Source organism: Belonocnema kinseyi, chromosome 1, assembly GCF_010883055.1.
Source record: "Belonocnema kinseyi isolate 2016_QV_RU_SX_M_011 chromosome 1, B_treatae_v1, whole genome shotgun sequence".
Lineage (NCBI taxonomy): Eukaryota > Metazoa > Arthropoda > Insecta > Hymenoptera > Cynipidae > Belonocnema > Belonocnema kinseyi.
In genome coordinates, this window is record NC_046657.1 from 104,832,735 (window position 1) to 104,852,912 (window position 20,178).

At 32.1% G+C, this 20,178-nt stretch overlaps 1 pseudogene; it reads left to right on the forward strand.

Annotated features, from left to right (window-relative positions):
• Positions 1-18,644: 18,644 nt before the first annotated feature.
• Positions 18,645-18,764, forward strand: LOC117181933 (annotated as a pseudogene).
• Positions 18,765-20,178: the final 1,414 nt, after the last annotated feature.

Here is a 20,178-nt window from a genome sequence, read left to right on the forward strand (position 1 = left end):
CTGTTAATTACTTGTTGTCCATTTAATACTTGTTGTCCATTAATTCCTTGTTGTCCATTTAATCCTTGTTGCCCATTCAATCCTTGTTGTTCATTGATTCCATTGCGTTGATTCCTATGGTTACGGTCATCATCATCATCATCGTCATCGTCATCATCCTCATCATCGTCATAATCATCATCATTATTTTGTACTATTGTCTTATTCTTTGGAACATCATATTTTTTTAGATGTTTTCCTATAGTTTTTCCCCCGGGTTTCTTTTCTAAGAAACGCCCAACAGCACCCAGTTTTCTTCCAATCTTATTATTCACTTCCTTCCTTCCTCCCATCATTTTCACGACTGGAATTGCCAGAGCACCTCCTACAACTGCTGCCAATATCATAGCATTTTTGTCAGCATCTTCTCCTCCTGCTGCTCCTCCCGCTGGCATTCCCATACCTGGCGTTCCCATTCCTCCCATTCCTCCCATTCCTCCCATCCCTCCCATCCCTCCCATTCCTCCCATCCCTCCCATTCCTCCCATCATCTGTCCAGCAACTTCTGGAAAATAAAAAATAAAATAAAATATTAGAATCTAATTCAACAATGCGCTTTGCAGAAAAAACGAGATCTCTGCCACAAATGTGCTTTCGACAGAAACTAAAAATAGTTAGAAGAGGTAGAGAAAAAGTGTGAGAATTAGAAAAGGTAAAAAAACAATTTTATAATAATATAGGAGAAATTAATTTAATTGAATAATTAAATTCATTTAGAAATGGTGGTTTATCAGATATAACCTAATAATGGCGATTAAGTAAATGAAATGGGCGAGATTAAACTCACAGAGACATCTGTGTTCAATAAAATAGTGTTATACGATCAAATAATTTAAGATAAAATTATTAATAATTTTATTGAATTTGAAAATCAATTAAAGAAAAAATTAAGTAAGTACATGAATTAAAAATTGATGACAATTATATACGAAACTTCAAATGAATAAGTTTCTAGATATTCACTTAACAGTATGTTATCGTGCAAATTCACTGAATGGACAAGTTTTTTGTAGAAAAAGTAGAAGAAATTTAGTGAAATGAGGTACATTATATATCATTAGTATTATCATACTCACCATTAAGTCGTTTTAAAATAATACTAATGATGAGCTGGATAGGAATAAAGAACTTCATTTTCGCCAGAAATAATAAATTGATACGTGCATTACTTCTAGGGCGATACTGTGAAATTTTTAGAAGATTCGTGCTTCAGGTATTGTTTGTTTTAGATCGTACTTGGCATTTTGGAGATATGTGGACCATGAGACCGAAAGAGTGGCGGTGCCAGTCATGCAAGACAAATATTAGCGCTGCAACAAAACAAGCAGAACTCTCATTGTCAGCGCCAGTTTTTAGCATGCGTCGAAATCCAATAGTAATGATTCACACAGCCCTGGCTGATGTACTTGAATAGAAATACCAGTGTATTCTTTTCTGGCACCTTCGCTTACCTGAAATTATTTTTATTTGTCTGATTAGATTCCTAGCTTCATGTCATTTAATTTGAGAATATGTTTCAATGACTTTCACATGATCAGGAAGTAAATGATATGATTCATGATAAAGTTAAACAAACAGGAAAAATACTCACCAAAAAAATGAATGTTTTCGACTAATAGCTAGTTTATATGAGAATACATTTTGTATTGTAAACCATTTTAAAATTCTGGAATATTCTTGAGGTATATAGATTATTTTGGAATATTTTAGTGAGTAAAAAAAGGTCAATCATATTAACGCAAATAATGTATTTATTTTTCCAAAATATTAACGAAATTAGCTAATTTGAAATTCTATCCTTACAAACGTTGTAAAAAATGGAGACAAGAAAATTATACTTTAGATTTTCATTTAGAAAAATCCTTTCTTGTTTTCAGCTGTGCATATGATAAACAGGATGTGCATTTCCTAAAAGATGGCTAAGCTGAGTTATATTTCCTCCAAAATGAGGTGAAGATGCAAGGTGATTATATCTATAATGATTCTCAGTAGAATATCCAGGATGTGCTGCAGCTCCTGGACGTTCAAAATATTCTGAGCGTTCATAAGTTGCTGGATGTAAGGAAGATCCTGGGTGTCCAAAGGATACTGTATGTTCAAGATATCTTCTGTGTCCACCTACTTCATAATTCCTCCTTATTCCAGGATGCTCATCTTCATAATCGTCTTCATCATAATCATCATCCATAGATTGCTGTTTTGGTCTATGATAACTCTGCAAATATTTACCGACTCTTCGGCCCAATGGTGCACGCCCTACTATGCGTCCCAAAGCTGCTATTTTTCTGCCAATCTTATTATTAACTTCTCTCCTTCCTCCCATTTTTTTTATCATTGGATATGCCGCCATTGCAGCAATAATTGCTCCCATTGCTAATCCTGCTTTTGGTGATGGCATTCCTCCCATTCCGCTCATGTCGCCCATTCCGCCCATTCCTCCATAATCTGCATATTGTCCGGAAACATCTCAAAAATAAAAAGGACACGAACTCAAATATTAGAATCTCACAGAAACTCAAAATGAATTGTTTATAGGAGTGGGGACAAAAGGAAAGGTGAAGTCACAGAATAGGTTCTTTAAATTCTTGTTTAAACATTGGAAGAATATATATATTTTTGGTAAATTTTATAGAGAATTGTGCCAGAAAGAACCGGAAGGTATAACTTTGTAACAGGCGCATATATCAGGGTAATTTTGTATTTGTAACAAGTACACAATTAATACTGTACTTGAAAAAGGGAAATAATTTTTTTTTTTGGAACAGGTGAAAAAATAATTGTCTAATTGAAAAAGATGCAGGAGTAAGTTTTTAGTTACAACATATACAAAAGTTTATATTAAAAATGGTTTAAATGTAGTGGTGGATTCGATCGAGCAGATACGAGAAACGATCGAGATTCTCTTAATTCTCGGTTTAATAAACGAGACGATGTTATTGTTTTCTGATAGTCATATGAGATGCTCCACAAGATGAGCGAAAGTATCGCGATTCTTAAATATAATATTATTTATTTATGTAACCAAAAAATATTTGCTCCTATACTTCTTCAATACGTCCGAATCTAAACTAGGTAAGTTTTGCACAGACAAAAGATACAAAAATAATTGAAAAATAATTTTCTTTTTTAAAGGTAGATTTCGAAAAATAAGAAAACAAAAGAATTTTAAAAGGTTTGCAAATAATAAAAAAACTTTCTTAAGATGTCTGAGAAAACTTCAAATTATTTTTTATTTTACAAATTAATATTAGGAGAAAATTGAAATAAATTCTAGAACCAATATGATGTCCTTAAATCTACAGAAAGGAGTGTAGCATATTTTAAAGAAATATTGTTCAACTTTACAAGATTATAAAATTTTAAAAAATTAGGTTAGTTTAAAATATATTAAAAGCTTTGGAAAAATTAAAAATAAATGTTTCGACTTGAAAATATTTCAAAATTTTTGTGACAAAATGTAGATTTTTAAAGATTCCGAATAAAAAATTTAGAAGATTTCTGATAACTGCGAAAGGTTTGAAATAAGTAAAAAACATTTTCTTAAGATGCCTGGAAAGATTTAAAATAATGTTTATTTTAAAAATTAATTTTGAGAGAAAATTTAAAAAGACAAACAAATTTTTAGAATTGCCAAAAAAAATCTAGAAGATATTAATGCAATTTTTTAATTTTTCAGAATTTGTAAAAGGCTGCAGAAAAATTCGAATCAATCTGAAAGATAATAAAAACTCGTCTAAGGTTATTTATATTTATACTTTATAACTTTTTGGAAATTTTATAACTTTTGGAGATAATATACAAATATTTTTAAACCTGAAATGATTTTCAAAATTTATGAAATATTTTTAAATTTCTTCCAAACATCTAAAAATTCCAATGATCATTTAAAAGAGTATCTAATCATATGGTACACCTAGCCACGGATGTCTATGAAACAGATTCGAAGTTTTCCTAATATTTGATAAGATCCTGTAAAATAAAATAAATATCTCTGAAATTTTATAAATTTTCTTGTCTGAAATCTTTAAAAAATTTAATTTTCTTAAGAACTACCGTACCATTAAATCATTAAGGAATGAATCAATAATCCTATATTATTTCTTCCTATTTCAGCGTAAGAAATTAAAAAAAAAATTTCTTCGTGAGAAAGTTAATATTTATATTGTAATTGATAAATACATAATTTTGCCGGATGATTTATTCAAGTCTTATACTTGAAGATGCTGTAAAGTTATATACAGTTAAAAAATGAGAATTGTTAAAAATAACTTACGAAGTGACGGAAAATCTCACATTGTGGGTTGTATCAAATTTAGAACTGAACTGTAGGCGAACTCCATAAAAAAGATTTCAGATTGAAATGATGATTTTGCCTTGTTTAAAGGTGACGGTTGCAATTTTTATTTAATCCTAATGTTGCAGGGCTAATTGTATTTTTTAAATTTTATTTCAGAAAAATATTATTTATAAAATTATAAATGGTATAATTCGTGAGAAAATATTGATAAATTAAAACATAGCAAGCAGATTTGTAGAAAATCTTGCAACGAATAAAATAAGCCTTACAATATTAGGATTAAATAAGAATTGCAATTTTGACTTAAAGAAAAAGAAATTGCACAAAACTGAAAAACTAATAATAAATAAAAAACTTTAACCTGAAATATTGTTTTCTGAAGTTCACTTTCAGTTTTGTTACATAATTAGTTACAATGAGCAATGGAAATTTTCTAATCGATTTTATAAATCATTCTTAACAATCCTCATATTTCAACTTGAGATAACTTAAGTGATAACTTAACTTATCCTTAAACAATGTGAAATCCTTGTGGCTTGTCCAACCATTTAAACATCAAATTTCGCAGAAAGTGATTTGAATTTGGAATTGTATTTGATGCTAGCCTTTTTTCGATGAATATGTACTACCAGGAGCCTCTGAAGATACATTATTCATTTTCAAATGTTACGAGAATATAGGTCAAAGTCGTTCGATTTGTTACATTTTCAACCCAACTAACATTAATCAAATCATTTAAATGTTTTGTATTATCGGGTACTCACTATTCAAATTAATTTTTTGATTTAAAGAAGTACAATAGTAGTTTTTTACATGGCATAGGTACATAACACGCTCATAGAAACGTGTCGATTAAGAATTAATGGATCAAAAATAGGAAAACGAAAAACAAAAGTTATTTTTAAAAGCAAACAAGAATCAATTCTGCAAAATATTTTTTAAAAATATTGCGAATATTTATATTTATATCATTTATATACTTACCAATAGATATATCGAAAACGACACAGACCAAAAACAGAAGCCCAATGTGACATTTCATTTTCTCTGAATAGAATAAAATGCTTCTTCACCAATTTCGAGAACAATCTTGGTAAATTCAACAAAAATTATTATTTAATGATGTTTGTACTTTATAATTCGGTGCTCTTTATCTGATAAAAGCGAAAGATTTAACGTATTATATATGACGTTTCGACGCAACTCAGACTAACTTTACGAGAAGAGCGATTAGTCGTGAGTGAGATTAAGCGATTATAATTCATCACGAAATTAAACAAATATGATAAACACACTTTCTTGAAAAAAATGTTAACGTTACATGAGATTATATTCTGTATTTTAAGTAATTTATAAATTCTGGAATATTCGTGGGAGACATCTATTGTTTGAAAATTGAACTACCTGCAAATTTATATATTCTTTTATTGGTTATAAATGGATAGTTTTTAGTTAAAAATTTGGTTAAAAATTTCTGTAATTTATTTATATATTCATATTTTGTTATAGAAAATTCATTTTATTATCTAAAAATCTATTTCACCATATCAAAATTTAACTTTTTTGTTAAAAATTTGTTTCTTTTTTAAAAATTAAATTTTAAACTGAAAAATGATCTATTTCATTATCATTTGAAAATTGATCGTATTTAGTTAAAAATTCAAAAAATTGTTTGAAAATTTATCTATTTTATTTTTAGTACGTCTTTTCTAATAGAAAATAAATTTTTTTTAATTAACCCTTCAATAACTTGGTTAAACTTATTTATTATAAATTCATTTTATTAATTAAAGATCCATCTCGCTGGTTGGAAATTCAGTTATTTTGTTGAAAATGCATTTTTTCTAATTAATTTTTTCAACTGAAAATTGATCGGCTCCACTACTGGGTAAAAATTGATTGTTTTTGGTTGAAAATCCAACAATTTGTTTGAAAATTGATATTTTTTATCGTAATTTCTTTTTTTTCGTAGAAAATTAATCTTCTGAATTAAAAATTCAATGAAATGGTTAAAATTTATGTTGGCGGTGGAATGCAGGTAAACACAATAATAACACAAGTGGACTAGGTTACATATATGATAGAACATCAACAGGCCACGTGACGAGTATAACAGCTGATCAACTCAGCCCTAACATTAATATTTTTCACCTATATTGAAAAATAAATGTTTAAATAAAACGGAAATTCATTTTGGGAAATGTTAATAAATATTAAAGGATCGTTCGTGGCCTTGCAAAGAGTTAGGGGAAGAAAAAATTTATTTATGAAAATAATGATTATCGACGGACGCATTTCGACTTTACAGCTGAAATTTGACTTCTAGCTTTCTCTGTCGGTAATCATGCAATCTGTTTTGCCCATAGACCCGTAGAAGTTCAAAGGTCTCTGTTCGCTGCGATGGTGCTGCTTTGACACAGTTAATACGTATGTCAGACCAAATTTGTTTATTTGCATTTCAAGTGCAAACATTACTTTTTGCATTATTTGTGCATAATGTTCGTGAGCGATTTTTGTTGGTTTATCCTACTTTGATCAATATAAACCTCATAAATAGCCCATTGACAACTTTGAAAATTGATTCCAGTGGTTTACAGCACGGTCCATATTGCTCCAAAATAGTAATGAAAAAAAAAACATTTTTTCACAATTCTAATTATTTAGGATCAGAGACACATTTCTGCATGCCTGCTATTTAGCGTGCCACATTTTTAACACGATATTTCCTTTCGTGTGGACGTAAGTTGGGAATGAAACTTGCACTTGTATTTTCTTCGAATTTTTTTTTTTGTTTTCAAAACTTGCACCGGAACAAAGCAGAGACATGGACTTTATTACCTCCTCTTTCATTTCCCAAACTTTCAGAGCCATACGTTATTTAGTTTAGACGAAAGTTGGTAAAGAAAAATTGAGGTCCAGGTTTGGTCACGTGACCCTCTGGTCACATGGTCTTAAAGAAACAGATTACCGATGAGAACATAAATATATAGAGAATCAATATGAGAAAGCGATTACACAGCGTGTCACAAAAGTAGAGGAACAGGCCTGTATCTTCTTAAGTGAGCTATTTTTTAAAAACGTCAAGATCATTTTCGTAGTAACTTTTAACAATGAACCTGATGGTGAACTTAGTTTTCATCTAGAATAAGTATCACGCGTTGCCGAGAGTCAATTTTCATCGCTAACGTAAAACATTACCTAAGGGATTTTAAAGGTCGCTAAGGCTGAATCTGTATGTGATGACGTTTTGTGAACATTGCAGCGCACTTCTTCAGGGGTAACCTGAAAGGGAGGTATCAGGTTATGTTGTTGTGTTAGGCCAAACCACCCCACGACGGAAACTGTTCGCACCTGTTTGGCCAATCAAGTTTTTTTTTAAATCCTGGAGGGCGGAAAGCTAAATCGGATTGGTGTTATATCCGTTGTCCCTATTGATGTTATTAAGGTGTTTTAAGATATAGATTCCTTCTATATGTTTTCTTAAAAAATATTCTGTGTCTTCGCGATGACGGTTGTTTTCTTAAGTAAAGTGTTGTAGCCTCTTTCGATGTAATGCTCAGCTAGTGCTGATTGCGTGAAATGTTTTAGCCTGACTTCACTCTAATGTTCATGTTCAACTTACAAAAGGAATTACAAAACGTTAAACAAATCTTAATACAGAAAAATTACAGAAACAAAGAAATTGACAAAGCAATAAGAAAATACACTAGAAATCAAAACAAGTCAACACAACTACTGAAGAAAGAGAGAGAGAAAAACGACCTCCATCATACCCTACAACCATAATGTCACAGAACAAATAGAAAGAATTCTCAACAAACACAACATCCAAAGCATATTTAAACCACCTGTGAAAATAGGAAAACTTTTAAACAACCCTTAAGATATTTATAATATTTTTCCAAGGAAACATAGAGAAGCAATTGAAATTTTAAAAAACCCTAAGAACATAAATAGGGACAGCGTATATAATACCAATCCGATTTGGCTTTCCATCCTCCGGATTGAAAAAAAAAAACGATTTGATTCACCAAACAGATGCAAACAGTCTCCATAGTGGGGTGGTCTGGCCTAACACAGGTATTGTAGAGAGTATAAATAAGAATAACATAACCTGATACATCAGTTTCAGGTAACCCTGAAGAAGTGAGCTGCAATGTTCACGAAACTTCGGCAAAAATTCGTAGTTTTGTACACAAGTGGAACCTGAAATATCTCTTTTTATAATAATTAATCTTCTTGATTGAAAGTTTATTTGTTTGGCTGAAAGTTGAACTATTTTGTTAAGAATTCTTCTTTTTATTGTTTTTGTTTAAAGATAAATTTTTGCAACTATAAATTAAACTTCACCATTCTTTGTTAAAAATATATAGTTTTAAGTTTTAAAATAAAATATTTTGTTAAAGACTAACTTTTATGTTAAAATCGAATATTTTCGAGTTAAAAATTCAAAGTTCAAATTCAATTTTTTCTGTTCAAAAATGCTATTGCTTCATTATAATATAATCGATCTTTTTTAAGATTTACCTACAACCAATTGGTTCAATTTTTAAGCCAAAAAGGAGATTTCTCTAGAAGAAAAGTTAAATCTTTAATCCACGAAGATGACTTTTCTATAAAGCAGTGCATTTTTTAATTCGAAAATACAAATTTTCAACAAAAAGTATTAATATTTACCCCAATACTTAAGCTGTGAACTAAATACTATTAATCTTTCACCAATAATGGAATGGGTACACTTTCTGTCGAAAGATCTTTTTTCCAACCAAAAAAAATAAATTTTTAACAAAGCGGTATATGTTTCAACCGCAGAGATAGGTTTTCTACTGATAAAATACATTTATCTCAAAGTAGTTAAATTTTAATCAAGTAGTTGAATTTTTAATGAAAGAAAACAATGTTCTACCAAAAAAAACGAACTTAGAACAAAATACATAAATGTTCAACAAAAGAGTTCAGTATTCATCTAGAAACGATTGATTTTCAACCAAAAATGGAATAGTTAAATTTTCTATTAAAAAATTAATTTCCGAAACAAGCAAAAAATCATTTTTCAACAAAATAGTTCAATTTTTAACCAATAAGATGAATGTTTAGCCAAGTAGTTCAACATTTAACCCAGTACACTAAACTCTCGTTTTCAGTCAAGTGTCGGGGGTTGCCTTCAAATGGCCTTGGACTGGTTCGGGGGGATCGAAACGTAAACAGTGAGGGCCACTTGACTCTTTTCCAATTGGAATATATATCTATATATATCATGTCGCAACCCCTCTCGTCCTGCTCTCCTCAGAAACTGCAGGAGCCAGCAGTAGAAATCTGATAAACGTATTCAATTTTCTAAAAATGTTGGCTATATTACAAAAATTTCAAATTTGTTTAATATTGAGATCAAACTGATAATTAAACAGCAATAAAATCCACTGGTTCTAAGTATCGTGAAAATCTGCTAATTTTTCTAATTTTCTATAAATTCAGACCATTTGGATAAAAAGTATCTAAATTTTTTACTTTGATCTCAAATTTGTGCTAAGAATCGGAAAACTCTCCTATTTCTGAATTTAATGGAAAGCAGCCAATTTTTTCGTATTCTCCAAAGATTTTTGCCAGTTATTTCAAAAATGAAAATGTTTTATATATTGAATTAGAATTTCTTAATTCTTATTCTTAATTTGTAAACACTAATTCTAAATTTCTAATCTAATTCTAAAGTTTTAAGCTCTTTGTAAAGTATTTGATGAAAATCTTGTTAACATAAAGTTGCCATAAACTCGACTTGACTCAAAACTATATATCTCAGCTTGGATTAAATCGTTCGAACATCGAGTTTCGAGTTTTATAACCACCCCTATATGAAACTTCTTTTAAACGAAGAACAGGTGAAGTAGAAAATAATTTGTTAATTGGAATAAATATAGTACAATAATAATTTTTAACTGGTACACGTGTAGTACCGAAGTATTTTTGCAATTGTAACAGATTTAGAACCAAAGTAATTCTGCATTTGGAACAGGTGTACTGCTAAAATAATTTTGTAATTGAAACAGGTGTAGTACATAAGGGATTTTTAACTGGAAGAGGTAAGGTGAAAAAGTAATTTTGTAACTGAAACAGGTGTAGTACTAATGTAATTTTGTAACTGGAACACTTGTAGTGCGAAATTCAGTTTATAACTCGAACAGGTCGAGGAAAAAAAATAATTTTAGAGTTGGGTAAGGTGCAGTTATAAAAGTAATTATTACAGAAATTATCAGACCAAAAACTGGACAACAAATTGTACAGAAGATGTTACGTAGAATATCTCTACTTTACAATATTTTGTACAGTATGAATAATGTATGAATTAAAGAACGCTTTTTTTATCATCTTGCTTTTATGATTTTTCGAGGGTTTGGGGAACTGAGATACGGAACGATGCCTGCATAAATTATTCTAATCTATATAGCAAGATACTCACTTATTACGAAGCTTTGTTTCGCCAAGAGCTACTCACACACCTGTCTGCTCCACGATTGTTATCATCTGAAACAACAAGCTCAAGCATCGTTAACACTAAATGATATTTTATGAATGCGTAGAAATAACTGCGCATATGTAAATTCCTCAATCCACAATCTTAAGACTAAATTTTTGCGCTCCCAGTTAGGGAATTATTTTTGGATCCAATTTATTCAAAAACTCTCACAATATAATTACTATTGTGTTCCATCTGTTCTCATTTCTATTAAAAAAATTATTTTTACGTTCCAACTGCTACAATTACGAACTTAGTTTTTCACGCGGTGAAAATTACTTGGTTAATCTATTTTTTATATTAATCAATAATAATTAATGCTTGATGATTTAACGTCTACTTTAATATGCGACATATAGAATAAATAAATAGACTGATGTTTAAGATGAACAGTACATTTATTTTTCTAAAACAATACAGAAAATATCTATAGATTTTAAAATAAGCATTTACAAATATGAGAAGAAGCTTAAAGTACGACATTGATGTCTTAGTGGAAAATTTTGAGTAAATTAGTATAAAATTTAGGGTATTCTGCATAATGAGTAACATGTAAAGGCTCAAGAGGGCCTTATGTGTATTATTTGCTACATAATTATTTGTGTACGGGGTGTACAAGAGGTGTATGGACAGCTGGACGATGTTCTCCCAAATGAGAGGGCAATCCCATATGATGAGGTAATACAGGTCCTGGACGATGAGAAAACTGTGCAGGAGATATGGAACGTGTAGCTGTAGGAGATGCTAAGTGCCCAGGAGATCCTGGGCGTTGAAACGATTCTTGGCGTTCAAGATTTCCTGGGTGCAAATGGGATCCTGGATTTCCATTGGATCCTTGTTGTGCATTGAATTCGTGTTGTCCATTGAATCCAGGATGTTGATTCATATGATGATGCTCCTCTTCCTCTTCCTCTTCATCCTCATCATACTCTTCGTAATCTTCTGGCTTAGGCTTTGGGCGATCATATTTTTTTAGATACCGTCCCACTCTTCTTCCCCCACGCCTCTTTCCTACGAAACGACCCAAAGCACCCAGTTTTCTTCCAATCTTATTATTCACTTCTTTCCTTCCTCCCATCATTTTCACGACTGGAATTGCCAGGGCACCTCCAACAACTGCTCCTAATATCATCGCATTTTTGCCAGCATCTTCTCCTCCTCCTCCTCCCATTGGCATTCCCATTCCCGGCATTCCCATTCCTCCCATTCCCATTCCCATTCCCCCCATGCCCATTCCCATACCCATCTGTCCAACAACTTCTGGAAATTAAAAATAAAATATTATAATTTAATTCCACAATGCCCTTTGCGGAAGAAAGCGAGACCTCTACCAAAAATATGATTTTCAAAGAAACTTAAGATGATTAAAAGCGGTAGAAAAGTGACATTATAGTTTGAGAAAAAACGCAAGTAATTTTTAGCAAATATTTTAAATAATAATTTTGAACTTTGAACAAATTAAAAAGTAAATTGCAATTATAACAGGTACATACAGGTACATATGGACTGGTACTATATGTACTGGGAACTGTTATTAAACTAATTTCGTACTTGGAAAAGGTACAAAAGCTATTTTCTAGATAGAGAAGTTACACAAGTAATTTTGTAATCGAAGTAGTTAATGAAACAATAATTCAGTTAGAGAACAGGTACACAAGTACCAAGAAGAAAGATAATTATAGAAAGGCACTGATTAGTGTTACAGAATTTCCCGTAACATTAGTCCTGGAAGAAGTGGAAAAGGCTTAGCTTAATAGATAGAATATTTCGTAACGGCAGAAAATTCGCAATAGAAAACGAAGAAGTAGAAGAATCAGAAACGATTTTGTATTTAATTTTCACTATTAAACATAAACAATATTTAAAATTTTAAATATGAAACCATTTAATTCAGTAATTTAGAACGAATGATTTATCAAATATAATTGAATAATCGAGGTTAAGTGGAAGAGATTGGCGAGGTTAATTTCATAGAAAAATATGTTTTTAATAAAACTCTCTTACATGATCAGACAATGTAAGATGATATTAATAACAATTTAATTTTTAATTAAATTAAATATGCCTGTAGTATTATCATACTTACCATTTAGTATGTTTAAAACAACACAAATAATGAACTCGATAGGAAGAAAAAGCTTCATTTTCGCGAAAAGTAATAAAATGATACGTGGACAATGTATTGGTTGATACTGCGAAATTTTCAGAAGGTTACTACTGCTGCATTCTCACTTTACTGGTTTTATTCTTCTCTCACATCAGCACTTATATAAAATAATTTTATATGCCTAATTAGTGTCAAAGCTTTATGACATATAATTTTAAAATATGGTTGAATAACTTTTACGCGATCAGTAAGTAAACGATATGATTCATGATGAAATTAAACAAACACGAAAAATACTCTACCTTGAAAAAAATATGTTATCGACTGATAGCTAGGTACTATCAGAAAATATTCGATGTATTTAATTATTTAAAATTCAGGGATATTCACGAGTTTTAATTTATTCTGGAATGTTCTGGTGCTTAAAAAAGATTCAATCCGGTTAAGGCAAATAATATGTTTATGTTTCCAAAATATTACACAATTTGGTTACATTTGAAATTTAATATTTTTGAAACGTAGGATCGAGTTTGAGGCATAAAAACGATGTTTTGAATTTGTAGTTAGAAACATCCTTGTTTCGTTTTCAGTCCCATATAGGATGAACAGGATGTGCAGCAACTCCTGGGCGATCAAGGTATTCTAAAGTTCCATGAGTTGCTGGATGTAAATGAGATTCTGGATGTTCAAAAGATCCTTAGTGTCCACTTATTTCACAGTTCTTCCTTATTCCAGGATGTTCATCTTCATCATGATCCTCGTCATAAGCTTTGTTCATATGTTCTTCTTTCGGTCTATGATAACTTTGTAAATATTTTCCCCACGTTCATACCGTCCAATTATCTTTTTTTATCATTGGATATACCGCTATTGCAGCCAAAATGCTACAGCTTTTCCTCTAGGTCATGCCACAAGTTGAATATAAAGTCGAAAATTCGAAAAATGATTTTTTTAAACTTCTCGCGTGGAATATTCTCTTTAAGTGGTAAAAATATCTCTATTAATCCATATTCGATACCTACTTTAATAAGCTTCTTACAGGTTTTAAAAAAAAGTTTCACACTCTTTTTGGGAACGTGTAATCATGTTTTAAAGTCAGCAGTGATTTTTAATAGTATACTTTCGCTGATCGCTACGACAATTTGAGATGTTCGTGCAGTTCAATCTTTAAAAAATAAAATGGATGCTTAAAAAAGTAGTTGAAAAGTTGACCAAAAATTTGAATTTTTGACTGAAGAAGATGAATTCCTAATACAAATTTTAATGGTAGAATTTCAACTAAAAATGAACAATTTTTATTTAAAATCGAATAGTTAAATTTTTAGTCACAAAAATTATTTTCAACAAAAAAGAAGAACATGTTTTCCACAAAATATTTACATTTTGAACCACAAAAATGAATTCTTAAGAAAGTAGTTCAGCTTTCAACCAACTAGTTGAATTTTTAACGCAAAAAGTTAAATTTTTGTCTAAAAGCGGAGTAGTTTAATTTTCAATGAAAAAAAAAAAAAACAAAAAAAAAACGGATTTTCAACCAACTTTCCTAATCTTTAACCCAGGAAGTATGATTTTCAATCAAAAGAAATGAATTTTGAATAAAAAAGTATTAGTAGACTTTTCGATGTAAAAGAATGAACTTTTAGCGCTTTAAAAAGGAAAGAAGAAGAAAATAAGTAAAAATATTCACAAAATCTGCCCCCCCCCCTCTTCATCTATGTGAGGTATTTTTTGAGTGACCTCTAATATACTCAACTTTCCTTAAAATAGTTTCTAATTATTAAAATTAAAATGCAATTAGAAAAAAATAGTCAAAGCAGGTTCCCTGCACTTACAAACAAATGTTTTGTAACCTCTTACAATGTTAATTGAATTGTTTAAAACGCTTCCTTCCATACATTTTCATCGCTAATCCCCCTACATTTTCCTACGCCAACTCTCGCCCTATGCACCATGCTTCAACCTACGTTTCCCTTTACTTCCCTAACTTCTTCTTCATCTACTTTCCCCTCTCCTCATTTCCCCAGTCAACACTGCGCTTCTCGTACTTCCCCACCTAATATTTACCCTCACTTCCCAATCCCTCATTTCCGATCAGTTCTTCGGCTTCCCCTTCCCTCACTTTTCCTACTTCTCTCACATCATTTATTCTCCCACTTCTTCTTCCCTGTGTCAATGTATCACCCTGTTATCCTATGCATTTTCGCGTGCAACTCATAAATAATGTGTAACATTTTTAAGAGCTTTCATTATCTTATTAATTTAGTAATATAATTTAATATTAGTTTGGAAAATTCGTTATGATTTTAACCTTTTCTTTACATATGAATTGTACAATTTATACTTTAAATAATATGGAGAGAGAGAGAGAGAGAGAGAGAGAGAAAATGAGAGAGAGAAAGAGACGTAGGGGCTGAGCGCAATTTCTTCGAATCAAGCGAAAGCCAATTACAAGTTTAATTCACAACTTTGCCCGGACGATAATTATTAGCTGGGGAATTGAATTTACTTTCATTTCAAAACAATCGTCCAAGTTTACGACCTGGACCAGACGACCGTGTCAACCAGATTGTCCGTCTCGTGCGCAGTACGTGATTCTCATTCTTTTAGCAAATTAATTATGCAAAATAATGTTCTAACGCGATCTGTAAAAAAATCCATACACCAGTTATTAACATTATTTTGACTTTGAAGCCGAAGATGGAGTCTAGCAATTATGCTTTTCATTTAGTTTTTACTCGGAACAGGTAAAAAAGTAATTTTGCAGTATTAACCAGCAAAAAAGTATTTTTAACTGGAACAGGTGAGGTAAAAAAGTAATGTAGTACAAGTGAACTACGAATGTCATTTTTTTATTTGGGAACTATGTAGTACAAGAGTATTCTTGTAATTTAACAAGCAAAAAATTGCTTGTAACCAGAATAGGTTAAGCACAACAGTAATGTTATAAAAGTGTAGTACAAAAGTCGGTTTTTATTTGGAAAATATGTGGTACTAAAGTAATTTTGTTATTGGAACAGGAGTAGTACGAAAGTACTTTTTAAATAGAAGAAGTTTGGTACAAAAGTAATTTTGTTACTGGAACAGTAGTAGTATGAAATTAATTTTTAACTAGAAGAAGTGCCGTACCAAAGTAATTTTGTAATTGGAAGATGTGTAGTGAAAAAGTTATTTTGTTACTGAAACATGAGGAGTACGAAAGTAATTTTTAACTAGAAAAAGTGTGGTACTTTAGTAATTTTGTAATTGGAATAGCTGTGGTAAAAAAGCAGTATTGTTACTGCAGTATGTCTAGTACGAAAAAAATTTTGTGATTGGAACGGGTGTAGTATAAAAGTAATTTTGGAACTGGATTTCGAATGTGCCTCGAATCCGAACAGCTCGAGCATGCTATCCGACCGGGTTCCTGACAAAAAATTTGAGATCAAAAATCGACTTTTTTACGCAAATAGTCCAAGTTAGTTTAGATTCAATAAACTGGGTAATTCCAATAAGACTCATTATAGATGGGTTCCTGTACAGAGATTTGAGATAAAAATTTAACAATTCCACAATTTTGTTCCAAGCGATCTAAAATTAAAATCCAATAAACTAGCTATTTTCAATGAGGCTTATTACTGGCAAACTTTTTGGGTTTCAGATTACAAATTTTAGATTAGAATGAAAAATGAATTTTTTTTATTTAAACAGCCCAAATTTAAAACAATCTAAAAACTGTCTGATTCAATAAATTATCAGATTTTCATGAGAAGCAGAACTAGGCAGCATTTCGGTTTCCTGATCATAAATCTGAGGGCAAAAAATAAAAAGTCGACATTCCTTATCCAAATAGCCTAATTTTTGGAAAAATTTAAAATACTATGTCTGATTTTTATGGGACCCGGTCGATACTACACATATCGGATCTACGCATGGTATGAGTTCTGCACATACACACTCAGGTCTCCACGCTTGCCTCTTTAACTTTATATAAATAAATTTGTTAAGCCTGCTGTACACTTTAACTGTTCACATTAAAGTGTACATGCATAAACCCTGCACATTCAACCCTACACAATAACCTCGAAAATTGGATAGCTCGAACATTAAAATCTATACAAATAAACACTTCACGTTAAATTCTGCACATTTATCTACACATTATATACAGTAAAAATATAAATTTTACAGGTAAAAATGCCTACAAGTTAAACTGGGCACATTAATGTCTATACGTTAAACTCTACACAAAGAAAGTATGTACATTAAACTCTACACGGTTAAATCTACACGCTATTATATCTACATCAGGGCGGTCCAAAAATGCCTTTGGAGCTACAGAGCTCGTTTTCATCGACACGAGCCAAGTTTTTAGGGATTTAAGAAAAGTTTCTACGAAATAAAACAATTCTAATAACTTTTATTACCGAGCCCCCCCCCCCTTCTCTCTCCGCTGTGTCCCAAAACATCAGAAAACTACATTTTTACGCATTATTGTTACTTTTAAGCAATTTCCGTCATCTTTTTCACACAAATTATCATGTAAAAATGCAAATAAATGTAAAAAATAAATCATAATTTCGATTAAAATGTAATTGATTGTTATTTTTTGGAAGAGTAAACTTTTCTAAAAGCATTATGTAATTTTATTTATTGTCTATTTTTAAAATTGATAAAAATTGACCAGAAATATCAACTTTCTTTTTAAATTAGTATCCTATGCAACGTTTTGTTGAATAATTACATAATTTTGATACATTTTTTTTAATGTTTAATAAAGTCCTATTTGCTTAAACAATCTTTGTTTGTTCAGGCAGTCTTTTTTGGATAACTAAAAAAATGAAATAAAATAGAACACATATAATTATGTTTCTAAATGTATAGTGTATAGAAGGAATAAATTTACCACTTTTTAATTGTTCAAACAAATATAATTTCTTTAAATAACTAATTTTCCAAAAATACAACAAAAATCATAATGAATTCATGTCATCTATTTCATTTTTTTAGTTATCGAAACATAAATGCTTGAGCAGATAAAAATTGTTTAAACATATAGAAATTTGTTAAAGATAAGAAGAAATATATCTAAATTTTGGAATCCCTTGCTCAATTTTCAGAAAAAACAATAATTAATTGTTTAAATAATTACATAATACTTTTAAGAAAATTAACCACTCCACACAATAAGAATATATTGCAATTTTAATCAGAATGTACGATTATTTTTTATATTCTTGGGAAATAAATAATTGTTTAAACAATAAATTAAGGTTATTAGTATGGTTTCATTTCGTAGACAGTCCTTTCAAGTCCCAAAGAAACTTGGCAGGTTTTGATGAAACTCTGGAATATGAGTTCCATTCTACGAAAATTCAATATTTCCCCTTGTTAATTAAATGGGATTTTAAAGTAGCAGGTGGCACGTGTTTATTAAACAATTTTGAAAGAAAAATTATGGATTTTATTTCTCCGGAAATGGAAACTTTTGGGGGGTGCCTTGCCCTCTAGAATCAAACAAAAATTGGCAATGCATTTTTGTACTACCCTAATCTACACATTAAACCCTGCACGTTTAAGGCTGAACGCTTATATTAATGTATGGATAAACATCTTTTGTTATTTTTTTATTATGTAATCCTTTCCGCTGATGCAGCCCACTCTAATGGACAATTCATGTCGTAGTGTGACTTGCCGTATGTTATATGATACGTGGTAACGGCCATACTACGCTGCACACACCAGTTCGCGTCTGATCACTGCAGTTAAGTAGCGTTGGGCGCGGTTAGTACTTGGAAGGGGGTGACCGCTTGGAATACCGCGTGCTGTTAGCAGCAACCTTAAGAGACATCTGTTGGCGGCAGTGCGTACTTTTGTGTATGGATAGGTTGCAGTTACCGACGGACGAGCGGGGTGGTGGGCAGCGAGAGTACTGGCAGTGCTGGTAGTGAAGTAGACGGGGAGGAAGTTTCCAGAAGGACACGACGGCCAGTTGTGCGTGGCCCCGGTGTCAAGTGGCGCGTCAGGGAGGGCGAAGAATCGGAGCGAAAAAAGCGATCAGGCAAGGGAGTGAGCGCCCAGTGCAAGTGAGGGGGAGGAATCTCTTGAAGAGGAAAAGGGAAAGCCAAGAGAGTTCCGAAAAAAGCGTGCTAGAGAGTCCCTTTAAAAAAAGCGTACGAACACGTAGGTCACCCTCCCCCCAAATTGGAGGGGCAGACGAAGAAGAAAGAGGCTATCGGGGTGCTGAGAGGCGCGATCAAAGGGTTAAGGGAGGACGTAAGGGGGGCTATGGAGCAGATGGAAAGTATGAGGGAGGACCTGAGGGTAAGAGATAAGAGATGGGAAAATGAAGTAAAAGGGCTGAGAGGAAAAGTAGAAGGATTTCACTGGGAGTTAATGTCGATAAGGAAGGAAAAAGAGGATAAAATAAAGAAAATGGAAGAAGATATTAGGGTGTAAAAGGAAAAGGCGGAAAAACGCTGGAGCACGTGGAGGGGCAGGTCGGGAATAGACGCAGTTGACAAGGGGGAGGGCGAGAAGCAAGGTATCTGGGAGAAAGTGGAGATCATGATAGAAGAGAAAGTGGGAGATCGTAGGAATGAAAAGGAGGAGAGAGCGGATAGGGAAAGGATAAGGGCAATGGAGTTGAGCATAGAGAGAAGAGAGAAGGCAGATAGGAGAAATAATATAGTGGTAACATGATCGAAGCTAAAGAGCAGGGAAGAAAGGGAGGGGCTGGAAGCGCTGCCACGGAGCATAGGGTGGGTTAAAGGCAAGGTAGGGAAAGTAAGAATGGAGGGGAGAAAGGAGAATGAAGTGGTGGTGTTAGAATTGGAGAGCTGGGAAGAAAAATTGGGGGTGATGCCCAACAAAAATAGGATAAAGGACAATAAGGTTGTTATTGATCAAGATTTGACGAGGAAGAAAGGGGATGTTCAGAGAATGCTAAATGACAGGGCTAGGAAGGAGAGGAGCAAAGGGAATGCGGCGAAGGTAGGGTATCCGAAAATAAAAATAGACGAGAAAATTTGGATATGGGACGAGGCGCAGGAGGTTTTGTATGAAATGCAGGGAATTTGTTTTGTTGGGGAAGTAGGGGGTGGGAGTTACACAGGGTGGAGGAGTAGTAAAGGTGTTGTACTGGAATGTAGCAGGGGTAAAGAAGAAAGATGAGGAGTTCTGGGGGTAAAAGTCAGGAACCTATACCCAAGGGAGGAGGAGGTGGAGGCTACAGGAGGCGGTCAAAGA